The 26,355-nt window shown below is 42.6% G+C and overlaps 1 protein-coding gene and 1 long non-coding RNA gene across 9 annotated transcripts in view; one reads left to right on the top strand and one right to left on the bottom strand.

The window, feature by feature from the left end:
• Nucleotides 1-26,355, top strand: part of KEL (Kell metallo-endopeptidase (Kell blood group)) — an 89,849-nt gene that overhangs the window by 1,843 nt on the left and 61,651 nt on the right. For 6 of the 8 annotated variants that reach the window (XM_077345727.1, XM_077345736.1, XM_077345734.1 and 3 more), the window contains exon 2: nt 386-543. The gene's annotated coding sequence lies outside the window, so the exon portion shown is untranslated. The remainder of the gene's footprint in view (nt 1-385; nt 544-26,355) is intronic. The other 2 variants (XM_077345726.1, XM_077345728.1) reach the window with 1 other exon arrangement.
• The window catches only part of LOC143841435 (uncharacterized), a 41,740-nt gene that overhangs the window by 3,664 nt on the left and 11,721 nt on the right, over nt 1-26,355 (bottom strand). The gene's annotated exons all lie outside the window — the stretch shown is intronic.

Below are 26,355 nucleotides of genomic sequence, written 5' to 3'. Positions count from 1 at the left end.
AAGGGAAACCCTACTCTTTACACCATAGAGCAGGGGTAGTCAAACTGCGGCCCTCCAGATGTCCATGGACTACAATTCCCAGGAGCCCCTGCCAGCATTTGCTGGCAGGGGGCTCCTGGGAATTGTAGTCCATGGACATCTGGAGGGCCGCAGTTTGACTACCCCTGCCATAGAGTCTCCTGCCTGCAAAGACAACACCCTCTGGGATCTCCTTTTATCCATTTTCTCATTGCTCTTCCTCCTCCTTTTCTCCCAGGACAGGGAGTGCTATCTTGGCCACCCTCAGCCCTGCTCTTCTCAATTATACACTCCCATTAGGTGTTCTTTGTACCCTCCCCCCTCAGGACCTTCTCTTCACCCATCTCTTCTTCTGTTCCCTGACAAGCTCCCCTACCAGGACCATGGACAGCAGCTGACATGGAGATGTGTTTCCCCGCCTCCCTCAGGGTGAAGAGAAGAGGCGTCAACTGTTTGGGGAATCTCTCTATGGCGGATCATGCCGTGAGGCCTTCTGCACTGAGGGCATGGACTTCAGCACCAGAGGTGAGAGGGGAGGAGTCAGAAGCAGCCCAAGATTATCTCAGCCTCTTTGTCTTAGCCTTATTTATGGGGCCCCAGAGGGATCCTTTGATTCTTTCCTGCCTCCCCAAAACAAAACAATATACAGTCTTTCTGATAGACCTCCTACTGTTTCCGAAGAATCTGTTCTATCAAAACATTTAAGTCTTGTACCCATGTACAAGTATACTGCTTTTAGAACTAAAGTAAACTTATTTCAGATCACCAGGATTTTGAAATTGAGGAACATTTTTTTCTAAATAGAACAACACCTTTGAAATGGAAAAAAATTAAATTTATATCTATGCTAGGGGCAAAGCCCGTTGTATCCAGGAATAGAGCTTGGCACTGCTAGAGCTTGGTGGTGGGAAGAGGAAGGGGAGGAGCTGTCCAGCCTGTAAGGGCATGGGGTTGAATGTGTGTGTTGTGTGGGAGGTTGTGGTGGCATGGTGACAAATGAGGGCAGGGTTGTGGATATATGGGTGTCAAGAACCTGTGGTTTGGAATGTACATTGAGTGTGGGAGAGGACTGACCTTTGGGAATTGTGGCATAGTGGTTACAGATGAGCTTTCTAGAGCCATGTCTTCATATATGTGAAAGGAAAATCAGACTGGAGACTTTTCTTAGGGGGAGATTGCATGGCAACCAGTTTTTCCCAGTTCTGCGTCATTTCCCTTCTTGTGTGAATTAGGCCACAGACATCGAAATGTCCCATGCCCTAATACACATGGGGTAGTCACAGTACACAGGTGTCCACCCAGCTCCTTCTGTCTCCATTTTTTCACTGTTGATAAAATGTTATGTGCCCACATGCTTCTTTCATGGTTGCTTCTTAGAAGAAGAACTGGATTTTTTTACTCTGTTGTTTACTACCCAAAGGAGTCTCAAAGCGTTTTACAAACACGTTTTCCCTTTGTCTCCCCACAATAGACAACCTGTGAGGGATGTGGGGACGTGAGAGGTATGAGAGAACTGGAAATGGGCCGCAGTGACCCAGCAGGCTTCAGGTATCTCAAAGCAGTTTCCAATCGTCTTCCCTTCCTCTCCCCATAGCAGCCTCCCTGTGAGGGAGGTGGGGTAAAGAGCCTCACATGGAAGCTGGCAACTCTAAGAGGAAGTCTCTCTGTGCACAGCAGTCTTGACCTTAGTAATGTTTTTTTATACTGGTTTTTAAGGTTGAAAAAGTCAATTCAATTCCCATGTCTCTCCAGCCATTTACTTGTTCACTATTTACAGTTTCAGGCGGTAAATATTCTTTATTTAGATCTTCCTACACTTTCTAGACTCACAGGACTGATGCTGGTCTGTCTGTCTGTGCCCCAGAATACAAACAGTTGCTGGTAAGGGCTGGCCATCGCCCATTGCCCAGAAGGGACACACCTGCACCCTCCCAACTGCAGCCTGTAAGCCTCTACCATAGTTTCTAGATTTCTGCTCATCGCTAGATTAGCTTTGCTCATCGCTAGATCAGCTCTGCAGGCAAAAATGGCTCTTCTGAAGGCTGGAATCTGAGACATTGTAAGATTTTGAAGTCCCACCTCCAAACCTCCAGGAATATTTCCAAAACAAGGGTTGCCAACCTCCAGGTGGGGCCTGAAGAGCTCCTGGAATTACAGCTTATCTGCAGAGTATAAAGATCAGTTCCTCAGGCAGAAAGGGCTACTTTGGACAGGGTTGTGGTGGAGAAGAAACATTTAAGGCCTCCCACACAGGTTCTTGTTGAATTGAGGCACAGGGTTCTGGTATCAGGACAAAGCTCTCCCATACCTGCGAGCTGAAGGCCAACATTATATGCAGAGAATTTTGATTAAAATTGTAGAGTTGGTTGAAATATTGAAAACTTTTAGGATAAGTTTGAAAAGTATAGGAGGAAACAACCACCGATGAAAGGTCTACTTTGAAAACGGAACTAAATCTAGAGCCCGTTCTGGTTGTTTTCATTTACCATTAAAATTTGTTGTTGTTGTTATGTGCGAAGTCGTGTCCGACCCATCGTGACCCCATGGACAATGATCCTCCAGGCCTTCCTGTCCTCTACCATTCCCCGGAGTCCATTTAAGTTTGCACCTACTGCTTCAGTGACTCCATCCAGCCACCTCATTCTCTGTCGTCCCCTTCTTCTTTTGCCCTCAATCGCTCCCAGCATTAGGCTCTTCTCCAGGGAGTCCTTCCTTCTCATGAGCTGGCCAAAGTATTTGAGTTTCATCTTCAGGATCTGGCCTTCTAAAGAGCAGTCAGGGTTGATCTCCTCTAGGACTGACCGGTTTGTTCGCCTTGCAGTCCAAGGGACTCGCAAGAGTCTTCTCCAGCACCAGAGTTCAAAAGCCTCAATTCTTTGATGCTCGGCCTTCCTTATGGTCCAACTTTCGCAGCCATACATTGCAACTGGGAAGACCATAGCCTTGACTAAACGCACTTTTGTTGGCAGGGTGATGTCTCTGCTTTTTAGGATGCTGTCTAGATTTGCCATAGCTTTCCTCCCCAGGAGCAAGCGTCTTTTAATTTCTTTGCTGCAGTCCCCATCTGCAGTGATCTTGGAGCCCAGGAAAATAAAATCTGTCACTATCTCCATTTCTTCCCCATCTATTTGGAAGGAATTGAGAGGGCCGGATGCCATGATCTTTGTTTTCTTGATGTTGAGTTTCAAGCCAACTTTTGCACTCTCCTCCTTCACCCGCATCAACAGGCTCTTTAGTTCCTCTTCACTTTCTGCCATTAGAGTGGTATCATCTGCATATCTGAGGTTGTTGATATTTCTCCCTGCAATCTTGATCCCAATTTGTGACTCCTCTAATCCCTCATTTCTCATGATGTGCTCTGCATACAAGTTAAATAGGCAAGGCGACAGTATACAGCCTTGCCGAACTCCTTTCTCAATTTTGAACCAGTCAGTGATTCCATGTTCAGTTCTCACTGTTGCTTCTTGACCTACATATAAATTTCTCAAGAGACAAATAAGATGCTCTGGTATTCCCATCTCTTTAAGAACTTGCCACAATTTGTTGTGCTCCACACAATCAAAGGCTTTAGCATAGTCAATGAAGCAGAAGTAGACGTTCTTCTGGTACTCCCTAGCTTTCTCCATGATCCAGCGTATGTTGGCAATTTGATCTCTAGTTCCTCTGCCTCTTCGAAATCCTGCCTGTACTTCTGGAATTTCTCGGTCCACATATTGCTGGAGCCTAGCTTGTAGGATTTTGAGCATAACTATGCTAGCATGAGAAATTAGTGCAATGGTGCGGTAGTTTGAACATTCTTTGGCATTGTCCTTCTTTGGGATTGGAATGTAAACTGACCTTTTCCAATCCTGTGGCCATTGTTGAGTTTTCCAAATTTGCTGGCATATTGAGTGTAGCACTTTTACTGCATCGTCCTTTAAGATTTTGAATAGTTCAACTGGAATGCTGTCACCACCACTAGCTTTATTGTTGCTCAGACTTCCTAAGGCCCATTTGACTTCACATTCCAGGATGTCTGGCTCCAGGTCAGTAACTACCCCACTGTGGTCATCAGGGATGTTAAGCTCAGTCTTGTATAGTTGTTCTGTATAATTTTGCCACCTTTGTTTAATCTCTTCTGCTTCTGTGAGGTCCCTACCATTTTGGTCCCTTATCATACCCAACTTTGCATGAAACGTTCTCTTCATATCTCCAATTTTCTTGAAAAGATCTCTGGTCCTCCCCATTCTATTGTTTTCTTCTATTTGTTTGCACTGTTCATTTAAGAAGGCATTCTTATCTCTTCTAGCTTTTCTCTGGAATTCTGCATTCAGTTGGGTGTATCTTTCTCTTTCTCCCTTGCCTTTCACTTCCCTTCTCTCCTTAGCTATTTGTAAAGCTTCCTCAGACAGCCATTTTGATTTCTTGCATTTCTTTTTCTTTGGGATGGTTTTAGTTGCTACCTCTTGTACAATGTTGCGAACCTCCGTCCATAGTTCTTCAGGCACTCTGTCTATCAGATCTAATTCCTTAAATCTATTTGTCACCTCTACTGTGTATTCGTCGGGGATATGATTTAGTTCATATCTGAGTGGCCTAGTGCTTTTCCCTACTTTCTTCAATTTAAGCCTAAATTTTGCAACAAGAAGCTCATGATCTGAACCACAATCAGCTCCTGGTCTTGTTTTTATTGACTGGATAGAACTTTTCCATCTTTGGCTGCAGAGCACATAGTCAATCTGATTTCTGTGTTGACCATCTGGTGATGTCCATGTGTAGAGTCTTCTCTTGGGTTGTTGGAAAAGAGTGTTTGCTATGACCATTGTATTCTCTTGACAAAATTCTACCAGCCTGTGCCCTGCTTCATTTTGTACTCCAAGGCCAAACCTGCCTGTTATCCCAGTTATCTTTTGGTTTCCTACTTTAGCATTCCAATCCCCCATGATGATAAGCACATCATTTTTTGGCGTTGCTTCTAGAAGGTGTTGTAGGGCTTCATAGAACTGATCAACTTCATCCTCTTCAGCAGCAGTGGTTGGGGCATAGACCTGGATCACTGTGATGTTGAATGGTTTGCCTTGGATTCGAACTGAGATCATTCTGTCATTTTGGGGATTGTATCCCAAGACTGCTTTTCCTACTCTCTTATTGATTATGAAGGCTACTCCATTTCTTCTGCGAGATTCTTGTCCACAGTAGTATACCTGATGGTCATCTGAATTAAATTCACCCATTCCTGTCCATTTTAGTTCACTGATTCCTAAAATGTCGATGTTCAGTCTTGTCATTTCTTGTTTGACGACGTCCAGCTTACCTTGATTCATGGATCTGACACCATTAAAATAGAGATTGTATAAAAGATATTGCTAATGGATTTTGATAGCTTGGGACAGGTTCTCTCTTTTTCTGTTAGGATATTTATTCAGAACCGCCTGTGTCTAACCCCCAGCCAGGGCAGTATGTCAAGTGAGAAGGGGCTTTTCTGTGGCCTCCCTATCAGCCAACTGTTTGGCAGAAGAGGAAAGCTCTCCCCAAAAAGAAATGCCCACACCCATGCCCTCAGACTCCCCTGCATTGCTCTCGGAAATACCTCCCTCCCCTCAGTCGGGGGCTGTCAGAGGCTTCTTCACAGCAGGCCTGAAGGGCTTGAAGAGCCATATCTCTTTCCATTCTTGGGGCTGTTAGAGGATCAGCAAGGGCTCTAGAACAGGAAGGAATGTGCTCCTGAGACATTTTGATTTCAGCAATAACATTTGGAACATCTTCCCTTGTTGCAGGCAGCAAGCACACTTGGCCAGGTCCTTCTTCAACTGGGGAAGGGGCCAATAGTCTCTCTGGTGGGGTGGGGGATGGGGAAGCCAGGGAGGTGCAGGGGAGTCATGCAGGGAGTGGGTGACGTGGCTGCCTGTCAGGAGACTGTGATGGGAGGGGGGCATGCCTGGGCCTCTGATGCACTGCTGGTGGGCCAGACCATCCTGGCAACTGGGACTGGGGCCGGGAGAGATGAATACAGAACAGGCATGTTCCCTGCTTGGTCAGCACTAGGATATTTCTTCTGCTGCATTAAGGGCCAGGGTGGCAACCCCCATTTTACACCCCACCTCACCCCACTGGGTGCTTGGCCTATCCCCACTCTGAGGAACAGTCTGGGGAAACTAGATATCTGCCTGGGCGGTGGGAGGGAGGGCTTCCTGCCTCTGGGTACATTTCTTGTCAATGCTAATCTGTACTCAGGATCACCGGGGGAGATAAGGACAGTTTCCAAGAAGGCAACGATTTATCAGTGTGATGTTTAAAAAAATGGTTTACTGAGGCTCTCTAAGCACCAGACCACAAAAGCATGATGCAACCGAAGCTGATAAATGAAATACTGATAAACCTACTATAAACTCATAACGTGGATTTTATCGGGATTCTGTAGTGTTTTATTCTCAGTACATCTATGAACTGTCTAAACTCCCTGTGATTTCTGCTCTTTCTCAGTTCTGGTGGGGAGGAGGAATGCAGAGGGGTGTCGCATCCTTGCTCCTGAAGCTGTCTCAGGAAATGGGCCTCTGGCTCAGAAGGACTTGGCTCCCTTCTCAGTGGAAGTGGCTTGGAGACAGCACACCTGGCAGGCCCACTTCCCCTGCCCACTTCCCCTTAGTCCTGGCAAGTGCAGCAGAATTTCACAGGAGCAGTTCCACACGGGGGATATAGTTTGCTAATTTCTGAGGAACCTCCTTGACCTACCATGTGGCAACAGGGGTCCCTCCTCCAAAGCAGTCCACAACCCAAGTTAACGGGGAGTGCGGTGTCCCTTGTGCAAGTGCAAAAGCCTGAGATTCCTTCCCCTGATAATCAAGGTCCAGCACTGACATCCTTCTATTGCCTGGCATGGGGGCGAAAGGAACAAAGGATCCAAGGGAAGCCCATTGTAACAAGAAAAGAATTTTCAGTTATGTGAGGAGCAAATGTAAAGTAAAGGAGGCAACGGGACCACTGTTGGGTGCGGATGGACAAACTCTAACGGAAGATGCAGAGAAAGCAGAAAGGCTTAGTGCCTATTTTACATCTGTTTTTTTCCCACAGGTCAAAGTCTTTAGGCACATCTAGAGATGGCCGTAGCCAAAGGATAGTGTCTGGGTGGTAGGTTAACATGGATAGAGAGGTTGTCGAGAGGCATTTAGCTACACTGGATGAGTTCAAATCCCCTGGTCCAGATGAAATGCACCCGAGAGTGCTCAAAGAACTTTCCAGAGAACATGCACAGCCCTTGTCCATCATCTTTGGGACCTCTTTAAGGACTGGAGATGTCCTGGAGGACTGGAAGAGAGCAAACGTAATTCCGATCTTCAAAAAAGGGAGGAAGGATGACCCGGGAAACTACAGACCAGTGAGTCTGACCTCTGTTGTGGGGAAGATAATGGAGCAGATATTAAAGGGAGTGATCTGCAAGCATCTGGAGGACAATTTGGCGATCCAAAGAAGTCAGCATGGATTTGTCTCCAACAGGTCCTGTCAGACCAACCTGGTTTCCTTTTTTGACCAAGTAACAGGTTTGCTGGATGGGGGGAATTCAGTTGATGTCATTTACTTGGATTTTAATAATGCTTTTGCCAAGGTTCCCCATGATGTTTGATGGATAAGTTGAAGGACTGCAATCTGGATTTTCAGATAGTTAGGTGGACAGGGAATTGGTTAGAGAACCGCACTCAAAGAGTTGTCAATGGTGTTTCATCAGACTGGAGAGAGGTGAGTAGCGGGGTACCTCAGGGCTCGGTGCTCGGCCCGGTACTTTTTAACGTATTTATTAATGATCTAGATGAGGGGATGGAGGGACTACTTATCAAGTTTGCAGATGATACCAAATTGGGAGGACTGGCAAATACTCCGGAAGATAGAGACAGAGTTCAACGAGATCTGAACACAATGGAAAAATGGGCAAATGAGAACAAGATGCAATTTAATAAAGATAAGTGTAAAGTTCTGCATCTGGGTCAGAAAAATGAAAAGCATGCCTACTGAATGGGGGATATGCTTCTAGGTAACACTGTGTGTGAAGGAGACCTTGGGGTACTTGTGGATTGTAAACTAAACATGAGCAGGCAGTGTGATGCAGCGGTAAAAATGGCGAATGCCATTTTGGGCTGTATCAACAGGGGCATCACATCAAAATCACAAGATGTCATAGTCCCATTGTATACGACACTGGTCAGACCACACCTGGAGTACTGTATGCAGTTCTGGAGGCCTCACTTCAAGAAGGACGTAGATAAAATTGAAAGGGTACAGAGGAGAGCGACGAAGATGATCTAGGGCCAAGGGACCAAGCCCTATGAAGATAGGTTGAGGGACTTGGGAATGTTCAGCCTGGAGAAAAGGAGGTTGAGAGGGGACATGATAGCCCTCTTTAAGTATTTGAAAGGTTGTCACTTGGAGGAGGGCAGGATGCTGTTTCTGTTGGCTGCAGAGGAGAGGACATGCAGTAATGGGTTTAAACTTCAAGTACAACGATATAGGCTAGATATCAGGAAAAAAATTTCACAGTCAAGTCAGATTTTATTGCATGTAGCCATAGGCCATTACAATACAAAAGGAAAATATAAAAGGATTTAAAATATTTCAAATCAGTAATAAAAAGAATGTGCAATCTCAGACAACAATCACTTAACATCATAAAAACATTTCCAGACTACATATGTCCACCTATCCTAAAGCTCCTCTAGGTACTTGCTCTCTGCAGCACCACTCTGGCCCTTATTTTCTTTGCTGCAAGGGCAAATAATGACATTTTGTTAGAAACAAATGAATTAGTATCAGCTAACAAAAACACAAGTTTTTCCTGGTCGGATTTATCACTTAGCCCATCTAATATGCCAGCTAGAAATTTGGCCCTAGGATCTATATACAATGGGCAAGTGAGAATGTAATGTGGGAGATCCTCCAGGACTAAAGCTCCACAAATACAGAAGCATTGATCTTTTGGTGTTTTATGGTATCGCCCACTCAGTACAGCTGTTGGCATTGTTTGAAATCGCATGGAGGTAAAAGCTACTCTGAGACTATGAGTTGAAAGATAGGCTAGATAAAGGTAAGGTAAAGGTATCCCCTGTGCAAGCACCGAGTCATGTCTGACCCTTGGGGTGACGCCCTCTAGCGTTTTCTTGGCAGACTCAATACGGGGTGGTTTGCCAGTGCCTTCCCCAGTCATTACCGTTTACCCCCCAGCAAGCTGGGTACTCATTTTACCGACCTCGGAAGGATGGAAGGCTGAGTCAACCTTGAGCCGGCTGCTGGGATTGAACTCCCAACCTCATGGGCAGACAGATTCAGACAGCATGTCGCTGCCTTACCACTCTGCGCCACAAGAGGCTCTTATAGGCTAGATAGGAAGATCTCAAATGGTTTGTTTTGAATAATTTGTACCAGGGTGAACTTTTAGATTGCAGGGTTAATGATCTATCAATCAAGGCATCTGAGATAAATACCCAGTCTCTGAGTTGGTTATTATCTCCTGAAGAGCTTAACAAGTCATCTGGGATGGAATAACGTGACAAAATGTTATTTAAAAATCTGGAGCGAGCAGGATCTTTGGCCAACAGAAGCTTAAAAGATTGTTCACTAAGTGAATTTGAACTTGATGTTCCATGCTTCCACTTCTTCCATACTTTTACAATGGCCAAATGTATACGAGCCCTAATTGAGGGCAGGCCAGTTTCTGCTCTGATAAGAGCTGCTGATGTCCCCTTTGGAAGGACTAAGATGCGCCTGAGAAAAAGATTTTGAATAGTTTCTAAGCTGGTAATAATATCTTCCTTCCAACCCCAGATTTCAGCAGCGTACAAGAGGTGAGGGACGACCTTGCTAGTAAATAGTTTCAAGGCTGGGTCTATAAGATGTCCTCCCTTTGTGTAGTAGAATCTCAGAATAGACCCAACTAACCTCAGTGCAGAGGACTTGATGGTTTCTAGGTGTGCATTCCAATTCAGGGTATCTTTAAATGTGACTCCCAGAGCTACATTGTACAATAGGGTGCCCGTGTATACTCCAGTGTGATTTTTTGGGTCTTTTTCGAAATACAATTACTTTTGTCTTCTCATAATTAATGTTGAGTGACTCCTCCTTGCAGTATGCACCTAGTTCTTGCAACAGCCTTCTTAGTCCTATTTTAGTAAAAGAAATTAGGGCCATGTCATCAGCATACAATAAAATTGAGATTTTTTGTTGGCCAAGAGATGGTGGAAAAAAATGGGGACCGGAAAGCCTCTTAACTATGTTGTTTATATACAGATTGAATAGGAGGGGAGCCAATACACAACCCTGTTTGACTCCTTTATTTGTTGGAATTCTGTTAGTTAAAGATCCTGATGTTCCTACCCTGATTTGGGCATGTGTGTCTGTATGTAACTCACGTAATAAAGAGAGTAGCCGTCTGTCAATGTTTGTTCCTGCTAACTTTGACCATAAGCGGTTTCTATCAATGGAATCAAAAGCTGCCGCCAGGTCAACGAATGCTACATATAATGATTTTGTTGGGCCATTTATACCAGAAAAGGCTAGTTGATATAAGGTTTGGCAGTGATTAACTGTACTAAGACCTTTTCTAAAACCTGCTTGTTGGGGATATATAACCTGATTTTCATTCACCCAGTCTTCCAGTTTATGTAGCAAAAACTTGCTATACAATTTTGCTGATATATCCAACAGGCTTATTGGTCTGTAATTTTGTGGATCCGTTCTGTCACCTTTCTTAAAAATAGGGACAATAATACTCAACTTCCATCTAGATGGCATTAGACCTGATTCATTTATTTGTGTAAAAACTTTGGCTAGGATAGGTGCCCACCATTCTGAGAAGGCTTTAAACAAATCTGGGGGAATCAGATCTTCCCCGGGCGCTTTTCCAGAGGTCAGTGAGAAAATTAATCCCCTAATTTCTACCTCTGTTACTGGGGGCCAAACTGGAAGGTCTAAGATGTCAAGGAAAGTATTTTGCATCTGTGACATGTTCGGTGTAGATGAATTAACTCCAAAAACATTGCTAAAATACTCAAACCAAACTTTCCCAGGAATTTGTGCTTCAAATTGACGCAGCGAACTACTTAAACCATTAGAGACCAGTTCCCAGAACCGAGGGTCATTCTTTTCATAGACTGCCAATTCCAACTCATTCCATAACTGTCTAGCATGATCCATTTTCTTTTGTTTAAGTAGGCGTTTATATTGAGTTCTGAGTTGAAGAAGATGGGGCATTAAAACACCAGAGTTACCACGCCTAACCTGTCTCATGCAAGAGATCAAGGCTTTTTTGAATGCTTTGCATTCTTGATCAAACCATCCATTGCTTGTATAAGGTATAGCTTTTACTGGTCTATTGTTTATTAACAGTGGTTTGAGGCGATTGACTATAGTCTCATAGCATTTAATAGCGTCATTACTAGGATGTAAAAGAGTTAATCGCAGGGACTCCCATTCTAAATTTTTAAAGGTTTGAAGTAATTTGTTGTTTAGTTGTTCAGACCATTTAACTCTTCTGAAACCTGGAATGGTATCTTCTGCAAAACCTTGTACTGGTTTCAGTAGGATATTATCACTAGTATACAACAATAGTCTCAGAGGACAATGATCACTCCAAGGGCAATTACCGACCTCAAAATAAGATACTAAATTCAATAAACTAGGCGATATAGCAATATAGTCAATTGTACTTGCCCGACAAGTTGACAGATAGGTAAAGGTACCACAGGTTGTGTCATAATTAGTACCATGCAAAATATGTAAATCAAATAAAGAAAGAAATTCCAAAAATTTCAAACCAAACTTGTTAACAATTACATCCTTTGATAAACGGTCCAGAATGGTAGCATGGAGAGCAATTTGGGCATTGGTCTCTGGTCTTATATCTCTAAAACCAGACCCTATTCGAGCATTAAAATCACCACAAATAATAAACTGGGCTTTTGGATATTGGTAAATCAGAAATTCCATTATAGTGGCCAATGAGTCCCAGGGATTCTCCTTATCCTGATCTAAGGAACTCTTGGGTGGAATGTATACGTTGATACACACTAGATTTCCAGAATAAAGACCCTTAATTAAAATTGTCTGGAATTGGTTGGAACAACAGTTTACTAAAACTTGCACATCAATTTTTAAGTCAACATTTACCAATATTGCTAGACCTCCACTACCCTTCGGGCTGATCCTAACTGCTGGAACTGAAAAGGCTTGATAACCTTGGAGGGTGGGGGAATCAGATTCTTGGGACCAGGTTTCTTGGAGACATAGGATATCATGGCCCTGTAAAAAGGTTAAAAAATCTGAGTCATATAGCTTGTTCTTCCAACCTCCAAGATTCCAGGATAAAATTTTTAGTTGTCAATCCAGTTTAGAGATAGTATTAAGGTCACCATCATGATCTAAAAAAACACAGCCATTTATTGGAGATATTATGGAGTCAGGGTTAGTCTGCTGGTTTATTATAATCTCTGTCTCCATCTTGGTCTGTGAGCAACTGAGTGATACACTTTTGGGTTTTCCAGTATTTCCAGCAGCTATTTTGGGAGGAAGTGAAAGTGGGGGAGCTGAATCTGATGGATAAGAGTCTATTGTTTCACTTGTCGGCTTTACTACTGGCGCCTTTGGAGACAACTCATTTTTTGTACTCAGAAGTTTTTGTCTTAGGTGATCCAGTCTATCAGTGATCTCAGTTTGTTCAGCAGGTGGGAGGGCTGAGAAGGAGTTGATTAAGTTCTCTTCTATGGAATAATCGGGAATAAAATGTTCACATTTCCTATTCATGGAATCCATAGAGTCAGTTCAGTTTATCAAATCTCCATGAACAGCGTCCTTCTGATCTTCAGAATGATTTTTATCTATCGTTGAGGATTTAAGTTGTGGAGGCTTTGATATCAATGAAGTTAAAATGAGGTTATCGAATACTCGGACTGGAAATATCCCTTTTGTACGCAAAAAGGATTTCTGGTGCAAAAAAGCTGTAGGTACCTTAGGTGTTGTGAAAACAAGCATGGTTCTTTGTACCTGATTTGAGTTGTTGAGAGGCTCAACCGAAATCAAATCAATAGGTGATATAGACTTGCCAAGGAGATCTCTTAGGTGTTGAAATACCTGGTGCTTGGTTTTCCAAAGAGGCATTTGGCCTTTATATCTGCAGATAGTCACACAGATTTTGCAAGGCTGTAATTTTAGCTGGTATTGTAGACTCTTGCCATCTTGTATTTTTGGAATATTATCCACTGTCATGAGAGGTTTAGGATTCTGCTTTCGTGGGACAGTTTCATTAGAACTATAGTGAGTAGCTTCCCTCTTTATATGACATGTGATAAGCTGTGAAAGATTGTCAATTTTGGCATCAATTTCATTTAGCCTTTCAAAAATAAACTTCACTGGTTTAGCAGTCAGGCGTAGACGGTCATTTGATATGTTATCTGGGTCTCCAGGATATTCTCCTTGCAACGAATTAACTAAATCGTCTTTTTCTTCTTCACAACAATTATCAGTTGTAAGGTTGATCAGAGGAGAGAATTTATTGGCAGTTGGATGAGCGCATAATACATTGTTTGTGGCAAAGTAATCATCTATTTTTAACTGCTTGGCTCCTGGAGGCGAGCATGATTCTTCTCGTGGCCTTTTGTTAACGCCCATAATTAAAGGCACAAGCCCAAGCACCAGCAGAAAATAATTCCTATGAGCGTCTAAAACAGATATTTTCCAGGCAAAGAGTGAGTATGTGATAAACACAAAACAGTGTTTTCCCAGCCTGCAATCCAACAAACATCAAATTCCCCAGCTCTCTGTCACAGCGCCTCCTCAGAACTCAGACAGCTGACTGCCATTAGCTGCTAATTAAAGAATTTGCTACTTTCTTTCAATACAGTTCTCCAGTAAAAAAATAAATAAAATTCTAAACAAAGTTGAGCCACCAGATGAATCTAAAATCCTGCTGCCCTCCAGGATAACTGTTCCTGGCTTCGAGCAAGGTCCTTAGCGTTCTTCAGCTCAATTCAAGGCTGTGGGTGTTGAGGCTCCTCTTGATAAATTAAGACAAACAAAGATAAAATCCTACCAGGAACTGTAATGTTGGCTGAAAAGTTCTTTAAAAGCCCTGACTCCTTGTTACAAGGCAATTTGCAGTTCGAATTAGGCTTATAACAAAACAAAATAAAATAAAACTTGCGGAGCGAGATAGCCGGAGTTTCTATCTGGACGCCATCTTGTTCAACCAGGAAAAAAATTTCACAGTCAGAGTAGTTCAGCTGTGGAATAGGCTGCCTAAGGAGGTGGTGAGCTCCCCCCCACTGGCAGTCTTCAAGCAAAGGTTGGATGCACACTTTTCTTGGATGCTTTAGGATGCTTAGGGCTGATCCTGCGTTGAGCAGGGGGTTGGACTAGATGGCCTGTATGGTCCCTTCCAACTCTTTGATTTATGATTCTATGATTCTAACTGCAGTCCCTAAAATACAGCTAAGACAAGGTAGAAACCATCTTGAGCTGCATTTGACTTCTCCCCTCTCCCCTCCCGAGCTGAAGTCCATGTTTTCAGTGTAGAAGGCCCATGGCACAATACTCCATAGAGAGATTCCAAAAACAGTCCCTGCCTCCTCTCTGCATGGCGGTGCTGGGGGATGGGATTACTCCTCTTGCAGATAGGTGCTGTCCATGGTCCTGGTGGATGAGCTTGGCAGAGAATATGGGAAGAACAGGAAAAGGTGAGGAGGATCTCCTCCTGCGGGGAGGGGGGGGGGAGTCTCCACACTGCATTGTCCAAAAGACACTGAGTGGGAGTGCTTAAATTCGAAGAGCAGGGCTCAGGGTGGCCTCCCTGTCCTGGGAGAAAAGGAGGAGGAAGGCCAGTGAGAAACCGGATAAAAGATGATCCTGGAGTGTGTTGCCATTGCTGGGATGAAATGAACCTCAAACTCTCCAAATGTATGTGCCTGTCTCTGTATCCCACCCTCGTCCTGCTTTCTGGTGGTTTGTTAACGAGCCCTTCTGTCATCTTTACCTGTTGGACATGTTTTGCTTAAGAGCAAGACGGCATTTCTGCCTAAAGGTAAAGGTAAAGGTATCCCCTGTGCAAGCACCGAGTCATGTCTGACCCTTGAGGTGACGCCCTCTAGCGTTTTCATGGCAGACTCAATACGGGGTGGTTTGCCAGTGCCTTCCCCAGTCATTACCGTTTACCCCCCAGCAAGCTGGGTACTCATTTTACCGACCTCGGAAGGATGGAAGGCTGAGTCAACCTTGAGCCGGCTGCTGGGATTGAACTCCCAGCCTTATGGGCAAAGCTTTCAGACGGTTGCCTTACCACTCTGCGCCACAAGAGGCTCTTCATTTCTGCCTACTCAAGACAAATCCATGTATAAAATCAGTTCTTCAAAAAAGCAAGAAAGAACAGGAAGGGCTTTGCCCTCACCCTAGCTAGTAATCAATTCAGTTTTGCAGTCTATCTGATGGGAGCATTCTTGTACCTAATTTGATTTTGCTTCTAACCCAAAGAGCCTCCAGGGTTGGGGGCAGTGTATGAAAGGAAGCAAAGGAACAGGTGGGCTAATACAGAGCAGAATGCGACAGTGTTGTGTGTTGCAGTACCTAATTAAGAGCACATGCATGCAGGTACATGTGCGTTTACAAGGACATAATGTCACATATCTAGGCCTCAAATGGGTTTTTTGACATAATAACTGGCAATGTTTGAAACAAAAATATCATTTTAGGAAGTATCAGCATCTTTACTGTTGCTATTCTATCTGTTAAAGACAGCTTGAGGTTCTCCCATTTGTTCAAAGAAGAGTTAATTTTCTTACAAACTCTTGCATCATTTTTTTGCAAAAAGTAAATAGTTTTTATTGGAAAGATATACTCCTAAAAATTTGATCTTTTTTGAGCTTTTATTTCTGATTTGTTTTGTAAGTCTACCACCTGGTCATCTGACATATTCCAGACCAGCATTTTATTTTTTGCTTATTTACCTTAAAAACCCAAGATCTTCCCAAACTGTTTAAGGGATCTTCTATACAAATTACTAGGTCTTCAGCAAATGTTCTCAGTTTATATTCCTCTAACTTCACTTTCAGACCTTTAATTCTTGAATCATTTAAAACATTCCTAAGCAAACTCTCCAAACACAAAATGAAGAAAAGGGGAGATAAAGGGTAACCTTGTCTTGTCCTTTTCCCTACTATAAACTTCTGTGAAATTTCATCAGATTTAATTCTTGCTTCCTGATTCATATAAATCGCCTTCACCCAAATTAGAACATTTTCCCCAATATAAATACAATGTAAACATTTCAGCATAAAAGACCAATAAACGTTATCAAAGGCCTTTTCCTGCATCTATAAATAAATGTAGCTTGTTTCTTAATATGTACATTCAAATACTTAATAATGTCAACCACTATACTCACATTGTCTCTCAGTTGGGGACAAACCCAGTTTGTTCTTTACCAATTACTTCCTTCAACACTGATGAACATGATAATGATGTCATCTGTTCAGTCATGTCCAACCCTCGGTGATTCTATAGGAAAGTCTTCGCCATGCACCCCTACAATACTAGTTTCAGTCTAATAGCTTAAATCGAAGCAAAAATTTTGCTTTCTCTCTCTTTCTCTCTATATCTATCTAGCTTTCTCTCACTTTCCCTCACTTTCTCTCTCATTCTCTCCCTATCTTTACATCTCTCTTTCTTTCTCCCCCTCTCTCTTGGTCCATAATTTTGGTCCATAATTTTAATTTGACATGTAAAAATGGCTCAAATTGATGTTATAAATCTCTAACTGCAGAAACTGCAGGAGAAATAGGACCTCTTTTAGCATGAACAGACCCCCAATGCATTCCACTTAAAGAGGGGCATCAGACAAGAAGTCTCCAAAATAGCCCAAAATGGACAGTCCATCTGAGAGGATTAATCCCATTTAATTAGTACAAATATTAAAATATGCCTAAGATTGGGAAAACCAAATCCTCATATATATACATACATACACACACACACACATAAACACACACACAAAATACAATTTTCCCAACAGTTTATGCATTGTATTGTTTGCAGATTTGCTTTGGTACCTAAGTATATCCACATACCTGCAGTTGTGTTTAAATTAGAACTTAACTGTTTTTCAAGTGGCAAACCAAAAAAATTGCATTTTTCTATGGAGCTGTGCTTGTGGCTTGAAGAATGTAGGCAAGGCAAAGGAAGCTATTAAACTCCACCGTGGAGAATATCATTCTCATATGAAGAATGGAGTTAAGGAAACCCCATTGGTCGCTCATTAAATAGAGAAAGGACATTCACCAGATGACTTTAAATTTGTAGTCTTGGTGATGATTAAGCCCATGATAATTGAGAAGACAGCCATAGACTGCCTCTTACTACAAAGAAGGGCTGCTATAATGCATCATTTATAAACCATTACTCCTTTTGGTTTGAATATGGAATGTGATTTATCTTGTTTTTTATTAATATTTCATCTGCACTAGAATTTATATCAATTCCCCACTCTGAAATGTAGCTTTAAAATGAACACTAGTTCTTTAATTAATTTCACCTGCCATGGACAATAAAAAATAATAGTCTAATTTTGGGACTCGTAGTAAATACAATGTATTTAATGTATACTACAAGTTTAAACATGTTGCATTTAGGCATATATATGATGGGTGTATTTGGAAATGGCCTGATTTTCTGCTTTGTATTATCTTAGATATTAATTTTGGATCTCGGTGATATTTTGAAAACAGCTATTCCTGGGAGTTGATTTTATTGTAACTGGCTGATTTCCTTGCAAAACTCCTTCTTGAAAAAATTAAAAATAAATAGAAAAAGATGTTTACTATTAGAAGATATATTTGGCCTCATAAAGTTCCCCACCCCACCCCACTGCGGGAAGAGGAGAGGTGGGGATATGCTGTAATCAAACACATTGTTTCCTTTCTATTTGTCAAAAAAGAAAGAAAAGAAATCAAAAAAGAAAGACACTTAAAAAAAAACCTTTGTTCTTCAGACCAATGCAGCTACATGCCAGAATAAAAATAATATGTATTTAAAAACAATTGGTTCTGAAATATGGGTTGGTGTTTTCCATCCTACTGCCCCCTTTTGTTTTGTTGAGGCTGACCAAGGGACCAGATGGCTCACGGGATGCACTTCCTGTGTCATAATCCTACGGCAGAAGAGTTTTTACCTCCTTACTTACAATGTGTTGAGTCTTCAGAAAGCCTGCAAGATCAGAAAATGAAATGGTGTTTCCATCACCAGAGGAATAAGGTGTGGGCTCAGACAGAGAAAGAGTGTTCCCTTAGGACCATTTCATCTTCTCAGCACTTCATTTTTTTTGCTCTCTTGTGTTGGCTCTGAAACACTGTAAAAAACAGATGCACGTTCAAGAAAAGCCTCTCCACTCTATTCCTGAGCCTACGTATCAAGAGATACTCTGCACCCAGTAAATGTTTTATCCAGGCTCAAAGGAGCATTATATGAGCAGGCACTTTTATAGTATGATCTGCTTTGTCCACTCAGGAGACTGAAACATTGGGGAGGGGAGATGGTTTGTGAGTCATAGTGGGCAGATAATCACTCTGTAAGCTCTTTGTCTTTTTTAGCAAGAGGTCTTGCCTGTAGGGCAAAAGTCTCTTGGATTCTCTCGCTCAGTCAAGGGCTCATTCTGCACACATTCCATAACGCAGTTTCTATATGCTTTTGCAGCTGGATTTTCCCGTGTGAAAAGAGAGCCTGCTTGGTGTGGTGGTTAAGAGCAGTGGCTTCTAATCTGGCGAGGTGGATTTGATTCCTTGCTCCTCCACATGCAGCCAGCTGGGTGACCTTGGGCTCACCACGGTACTGACAAAGCTGTTCTGACCGAGCAGTAATATCAGAGGTCTCTCAGCCCCACTTACCTCACAGGGTGTCTGTTGTGAGGAGAGGAAAGGGAAGGAGATTGTAAGCTGTTCTGAGACTCCTTTGGGTAGAGAAAAGCGGCATATAAGTACTTTTGGATGGAAATCAGGTTCAGCAATGAGGCTCCCTGCTCATGAAACGCCCCCTCTTTATAATTAGCAAAATATGTTTGATGTGCCCATGCTGGAGAGGGGGGTCACATCTATGAGGCCACTCAGACCAACTGGCCCAGCATCACCAGGGTGTGAAGAAGCCAGAAGAGGCTAGGCAATCTGATGTTATCATAGATCTGGCTTGGGACAGCTTGGCACGTTATGGTAGGGCTTGTCACCTGTCCTGACAAATGCTGCCTCTAAAAAAAAATGACAATCACTCTTGATTTTAACAATGCATTTAATTAAGGAGTTTTTTTTTTTTTTAATCACATCCAGTATTCTTGGTGGGGGAAGGGGGGAAGAAACTCCTGGAAACTTCAGGAAAAGCTTCTTTGACCCAGCCTGACCTGGTCAGTGGTTGAGGAAAAGGCAATGATAAAACTCTTGGGAGCCTTTGGTGTTGATTACCTCGGAGCAGAAAGAACTCTTGGAGGGGAGATAGAGACTGGACCATCCGGTTCCTATTTTGAGGTAGGTGACAGAGAGAGAAGCCAAGTCAGTTGTTGAATTTCACAGTGAATGGAGAGCTGAAGTGAGATTTCCCAGGTCCTAATCAAGCATGCTAATCCCTATAAATCACTGGGTCTGTACTAGAAGTTCCATGAAACTCTGGGGTTTCTTGGCAGCCCTGGAAGGGTTTCCTGGATGGGTGAGAGTTAATTAATTATATATATATATATATATTTAAATGTGTTAGCCATCCAACCGGGGAGGTGGTGGAAGTTTCAGCCGGGCCTTCAGGTTGTGGTGGTCTGACCATGGGACGATGGTACTTGCCACCAGACCCACCTCTACCTCAGCATTGAATCTTGAAGTTTGGATTCACTTACATGCCTATTGTTATGTCCTATGCTAATTTCTCCAGCTCCCTCCTGGAGGGACCATTGTCAATTATGTCTGTGTCTATCTGAATTTCCCCAGGGAAGCTCTCATCCGAATCTGCTGTTTGCTTAAATTGTTATCTGTATTTGGGATGTGCGAGGCCATCTTGCACTGTAGAATCTTTGGCAATGTTTGGTATGTGCTTTTGATGTATTTCCTGTGCCTCTCTGGATGTTGGAATGTGGACTTTTTGATGTGTTAATTGACCTCTTGGAAGGAATAATAGGAATTTCCCCCCCACCAAAATCGCATCGACTAGCTCTCCCCCATGCAATTATTTAGGCTAGTTCTCTTACCACCCTCGAAGTAGGATGCCACCTCCCTTCCTTGGGAGGTGGTGGGTTCTCCATCTTTGGAAATTTTTAAACAGAGGCTAGATAGCCATCTGATGGAGAGGCTGATTCTGTGAAGGCTCAAGGGGGTGGCAGGTTACAGTGGATGAGCGATAGGGTTGTGAGTGTCCTGCATAGTGCAAGGAGTTGGACTAGATGACTTAGGAGGTCCCTTCCAACTCTATGATTCTATGATTCTAAAGAAAAATAAAACTATAAAGCTATTGTTTCTTGACATCTCCTCAATCTAAGTCTATACATTTCACAACTGCGTCACAACAGCAATCTGGCATCTGCGAGGGACTTGTGTTTCTTTTGGGAACAAAAAGAAGTCAGAAGAGGCAAGATCGGGGCTGTAGGGTGGATGGAGTAAGGGTTCCCAATGAAATTATGGTAATACAGCCCTCCTTACCCTCAAAGAATGAACAGGTGCATTGTCTTGATGGGAAAAAATGTCCTTGGTACAACTTTTCTGACCTTTTTCTCACCAATGCAATTTTTAAAAAAATCCACAATAAGCCCCTGATTGTCCTGGGTCCTTTGAGAAAATTGTGTGTGTGTGTGTGGTGTGTGTGTGTGTGTGTGGTGTGTGTTTGGAATAAACCCATGCATGGATTAACCCATGCACGGAGCCCTAATAGCAATACTTTTTGACTTAACCTTTTAAAACAGTCCATCTTTGCTCCCAGAATGATAGGGAATGTAATGACAATTGGTTGGATGCAGCTATAATTTCCCCTCAGGACACAGGGTGGGGGATTTCTTGCTGATCCTGCTCTCTAGTTCACCTTTCAATCTGTTCCTGAGAATCCCCTATTTCCAAGGAAAGGCATTTAAGGGAATTTAGCAGGCTACAGCAGGAAATGGGAATACAGGACATTTTCTTTTTTTTTTTTTTTTTTTTTTTTATAATTTTATTGTTTATTATTATATAAAGCATTTACAGAGAAGTTGTAAGGAGAAAACGACCAGTTGATATGGTTTGCCATCTCTTTTAACATAGATATTTAGTTCTCATCACATATTATTCCTAGTCTAGAAGTTTTTACCATATTTCTTAGCCAAGTGATTGTTAATACATATGAGATCTGTTATAAGAATACATTCTGTTATTATCTTAAATGATATTAGGTCAATCTCCTTCATAAGTTGGCCCTAACCCAAGAATTACTACTGTTGTCTTGTTAATGCCTATAAAATATGGTTTGTCATCCTCTTTTGGCATACTTATTAACATACATATTCAATTCCCATCGCATATTAATCCTGATCTAGGAGTTATTACCATCTTTCTTAACAAAGTAGTAGTTGATACATAGGAAGGTATAATCTATTATAAGGATATATTCTATTACTGTCTTAAGTGATATAAAGTCAGTTCCCTTCATATATTAGACCTGTCCTAAAGATTACTATTGCTTTTTTTTTTTTTTTTCTCACAAGAAGCCAGGAGAATACTCCATTGTTCAGCTCATCTTTCAGGTGGTCGCAGAAAATGAAATTGTATTTTTTTCCATAGTAGAGTGTTTCTGATTGTCCTTCTGTCAGGGCCAGAGAAATCTCTTGCTTGATTCTTGCTTGTAGTCGCCTTTAAGGGGGCTCTGAATCCTTTGTCAATCTGGATCTCTTCCTCTGGTCGCACAGAAATATCTCCTGATAGCTTCCTAGTTGCTGTCGCTTTTGAATAGACTCTTTTTATTTTGCTGATCCAAGTCATTTCCTGCTCTGAATAAACTTCCAGGTTTTTGGTACTTTCCTTCCATGAATCTGTTTTCCCGGGTTCTTTAAAGATCCTTTGGGTTTTTACATCTCTGGCACTCTCTCCCTCCTGAAGTTTCACTTGATTTACTGTTGGCTGAGCTGCGTCATCAGCTGGTCTCTCCGGATCTTGGGCTCCATCCAAAAACTCCCCCTTAGTCCCACGAATTTCCTTTTCCAGCTTATTGACTGCTTTCAGTATCTCTGAGTTTCCTTTGCATAACAAATGGAAAAGCTGTGCCTTAGATAATTCTTCCATAGTTCTAGGCAGTCACAAACTATAAACAGAAAGTCTCGTGAGGTCTCGCGGGAGCACGAGCGATCCCAAATTATCAGTTTGTCGATCTCCGTATCAAGTCAAATTCTCCCACTGAACGTTCACCCATAAATCTTCAAAGCACTCTCTTTGTTTGGTTAATGGGTGTAATTAGCTGGGAGTCTCTCACTCGGGGAAAGAAGGAATTCGCTTGTAAATTGGTTGAGGGAGAGGGAGGGAAGAGCTTGTGAGAGGAGAGAGAGAAAAGCCAGAAAGCTTTCAATTCTTACTGTTGTAGGTTCAGCTTCTGTCAGCTTCTGCTCCTATCGATCTGGTAAATGATGGTCTGGGAAGAATGTGAGGTCGACTGGTCGTTTCAAGCTTGTAACGTTGTTTGCGACAAAGACGCCATCTTGACCTTGAGCTCAAGCCGCTATTAATCCAGGGAGATCTTGCTTCTCCCTACGGATCTGTAGGACCCTCAGGTCACCGTTCCCGGTTCCTGGGGCGACCGGTGAACAGATTTGCGTATCTGTTCAGGTCAGCCAGGTGCATAAGCACCTAACCCTCGGCATGGCTTAAGAGCTGAACTGAAGTCCAGCTTTCCTTATGGCGCCATCTTGAGGTCCTCTACAGGACATTTTCATTCCAATGATAGAAGAACCTTCCATTAACTAAAAATCACCACAGGATCTGACCCAATGAAGGCATCCAGTTTTAAAATGTAATTTTAAAGGTACATTTTAAGGGGTTTTGAATTCAGTAGTTTATGCATACGGGAGGGGGGGAGGGGGTTGCCCAGGTGTACAGAGCAAAATATTACTTTGTAAAAAACAAAATTAGAGACAAAGAACAAGCTAAAAAGAATGTCCTCCCAGTGAAGGCTATGTGAGAGAAGCCCTTATACAGGGACAGAATACTAAAAATCATTGCATTTCTAGTTTGTGTGAGGGGAATGAGGGAGAATTGGCAGTTGGGAAACAGTTGGTGCCAGTTGAAAATGGCAGTTGAAAAACATGTGGGCAAATGTTCAAACTGCTCTAAGGGGTCTTAGAGCCCAGGGTATAATGGGTTTTGTGGGAATTTTATGTTGTAAGCAACCATGAGTCTTTGGGATATAAGCCTAATAAACAATGATAATAAAAATAAAATAATAGACTGTGAAGGTCCAGTCTATCATAGACAAATTGTTGGAAGGGAAAATATGTCAGCGAAGCGATTAAAAACAAAACAAAACAAAACAAGAGCAAAACAAGCACAAACATGTCATACAAACAGAGAGAAGGGGGGAAATTATCAAAGAAATAAAGGTGAAAATAAAGGAAAGAGACAGTTAAAGAACTTTTAGGAATGTAAATAGGGAGATAAATTAAAGACTCCCATCCTGAAATGAAGTATTCAGTTTGTTTCAAAAGCTGAAATTCTGAGGAGAAAAAAACGTTAACAGTGGGAAGGCAGCAATATACAAAGAAACCTGGTAGGCAGTGAAAAGAAAACAGTGTTTAAGTCCAATTATTTGGCACTAATATTAGTCCAATAAACACTGATTTAAAAAGTCTGTGTGGGGAACAAAACTCATGAATGTTTCCCAAGCGGATTAAAAGAGCTTTGAAAGTATATTGTCAAACCGAGGAAAAACACCAAGACAATTTAGTAGGAAGTTGATGTAGTGGAGGGAAGCTCCACTATATAGAAGTCCCAAACCACTTGGGGTCTGCTCCAGCAGCTGAAATCGACTCAGTGGAGTCATCTTGATTAAACCAAGCTTGATGGATTTGTTACTTTGGCACAGAGGCAGAGATTTACCCGTCAGCTACTGCAGCCATGGGGCGATCTGCCTAATAAGATAGAAAATGTATATGTTCCCATGTTCCGGAACTTGCTCAAGTTTAAACACAGTGAGCCTGCTAAAACAATTCTTTGAAAATCTCTACCTGCGATTCCTAATATCTCCCATGCAAAACAAACAAACCCCAAAACAAGAACCTTCTTGCCCATATTTATTCTGCCCTTCTCTAGGGATACCAGCCTTCAGGTGGGACCTGGGGGTGCAAATCCAAGGGAGACCGGATGCAGTGAGGAAAATGCTCCCCTGTTTGGACCCAGGAGGAGGTGGGGCAAACTGCCCCAATCCAAACACCTGGTGGCAGTCCCGTGTAGTGCTTCCAGTACAGAATAGGTCTCAGTGAGCTTCTGTGGCAGTGTGGGTATTAATCCAATACACTCTCCACTACACCTCTTGCCACCCAAGACTACACATGCAATACTTAGCAGGCCTGCTCAGAAGTATTCTAGGCAGATGGATTGCTCCCTAGAGAAAACTTTAGGACTGCATCCCTAAAATTCTATTTCTCCTGTTATAGAAGAGAGAATATCCACTGGGGGGCAGCAAAAGCTTTAAAAAGACAAATATAAGCCACTCCACACACAAAATTTCCTTCCTAGTTTTATGTCTATGTTTTTTTTGAATACCAAAGTGTGACAGTGTATCCTTGAGTACTGGCCACCCACAACCTGTAGGTTCATGTATTGTTCATATGTTATATGTAAACCGCCCTTAGCCTCCGGGGAAGGCAGTATATAAATATATAATAAATAAATAAATAAATAAAGTATACCTGCTCCCCCTAAGACCACATATCTCATTCAAACATTTCCAAGTGGGACCTGGGGATCCCCTGGAATTTCAGATTGTCTCCAGATGACAGAGATCAGGAGAAGATGGGTTCTTCGGAGGGTGGACTCTGTGGTGTTGCACCCTCCTGAAGACTCTGCCCTCCCCTGGCTTCATCCCCAAATTTCCAGGAATTTCGCAACTTGAATCAGGCAACTCTACCTCTTCACTGGTGGCCATTGTGGAATTGGCAAGCCTTCAAACACTTGTGCCACTAAGAACAGAGTGACATGTAGAAAGCCTTTTCTACATAAGGCTTTTTCAACTGGGGTTTTGTGAACCCTGCTTCTTAACTATCTGAAGGAATCTCAAAGTGACTTACAATTGCTTAGAATCATAGAAAAATAGAGTTGGAAGGGACCTCATGGGTCATCTAATCCAACTCCCTGAAATATGCAGGACACTCATGACCCTACCACTTATCCACTGTAACCTGCCACCCCCTTGAACCTTCACAGAATCAGCCTCTCTGTCAGATGGCTATCCAGCTTCTGTTTAAAATTTTCCAAAGCCTACCATTCTTCTCGGAACAGACTCCTTATCTGAGCTGTGTCACAGTTGCTTGTTAATGCAAAGAGTTTGGCCAAGCCAGGGAGCCAGTGTAGTGCGGTGGTTAAAGAGTGGTGGACTCTAATCTGTAGAACCACGTTTGGCTCACCACTGGAAGCCAGCTGAGTGACCTTGGGCTCGTCACAGTTCTTGGAAACCTGTTCTAACAGAGCAGTTCTCCCAGAGCTCTTCCAGCCCCGCCAACCAGCTGCATGTGAAGGAGTGGGGAAGCAAACCATTCTTAACCACTACACAATACTGCCTCTCGAGAATATTCATTCCCTGTGTCAAATGTGCTGCAAGTCGGGTTGGGGCGCTGCCAGCCTGACTCATGCTACATAGATCATCAAGTTTCACCCCGAAGCAAAAGGAATGGGGGAGAGCCATAGGAGGAGCGACAGCATCTTCTGTTCTTGGAATATTTGCGGCTCCTGGTGATTTTACAAGTGTTTACCAAATGTTTGGGCTCCTTACAAAGAACCGTGCCTTAGAAGTAGAACTTCAGCCAAAACCAAAACAAACCTTAATGCGGCAGCAGATAAGATCTCTTTTTGGGGGGTTGGTTTTTGGGAGCGGAAACTTTGACTTTGAAAAAAAATCCACTTCATCAGTGTCAGAAATCGCCTTAGGGACTGTCATCTCTTTTAATAAGGTAGCACCCAACGATGCAGCAAGATGGCACATGATTAAGTGAGGAGTGATGGGCATGCCTTTGAAAGCCCATTGCCGACAGCACAACACCTTTTTTTCCAAGTGTTCAAAACCATGTTGCCTGCAGCACAGAAAAGCGCGCGTGCCTTTCCCCTTCTTCAGAAGGAAAGAAACATGAAACATACCTCATAATTA

This window comes from Paroedura picta, chromosome 7 (genome assembly GCF_049243985.1).
Source record: "Paroedura picta isolate Pp20150507F chromosome 7, Ppicta_v3.0, whole genome shotgun sequence".
Taxonomy (NCBI): domain Eukaryota; kingdom Metazoa; phylum Chordata; class Lepidosauria; order Squamata; family Gekkonidae; genus Paroedura; species Paroedura picta.
This window is presented reverse-complemented; position numbering and strand designations above follow the sequence as displayed.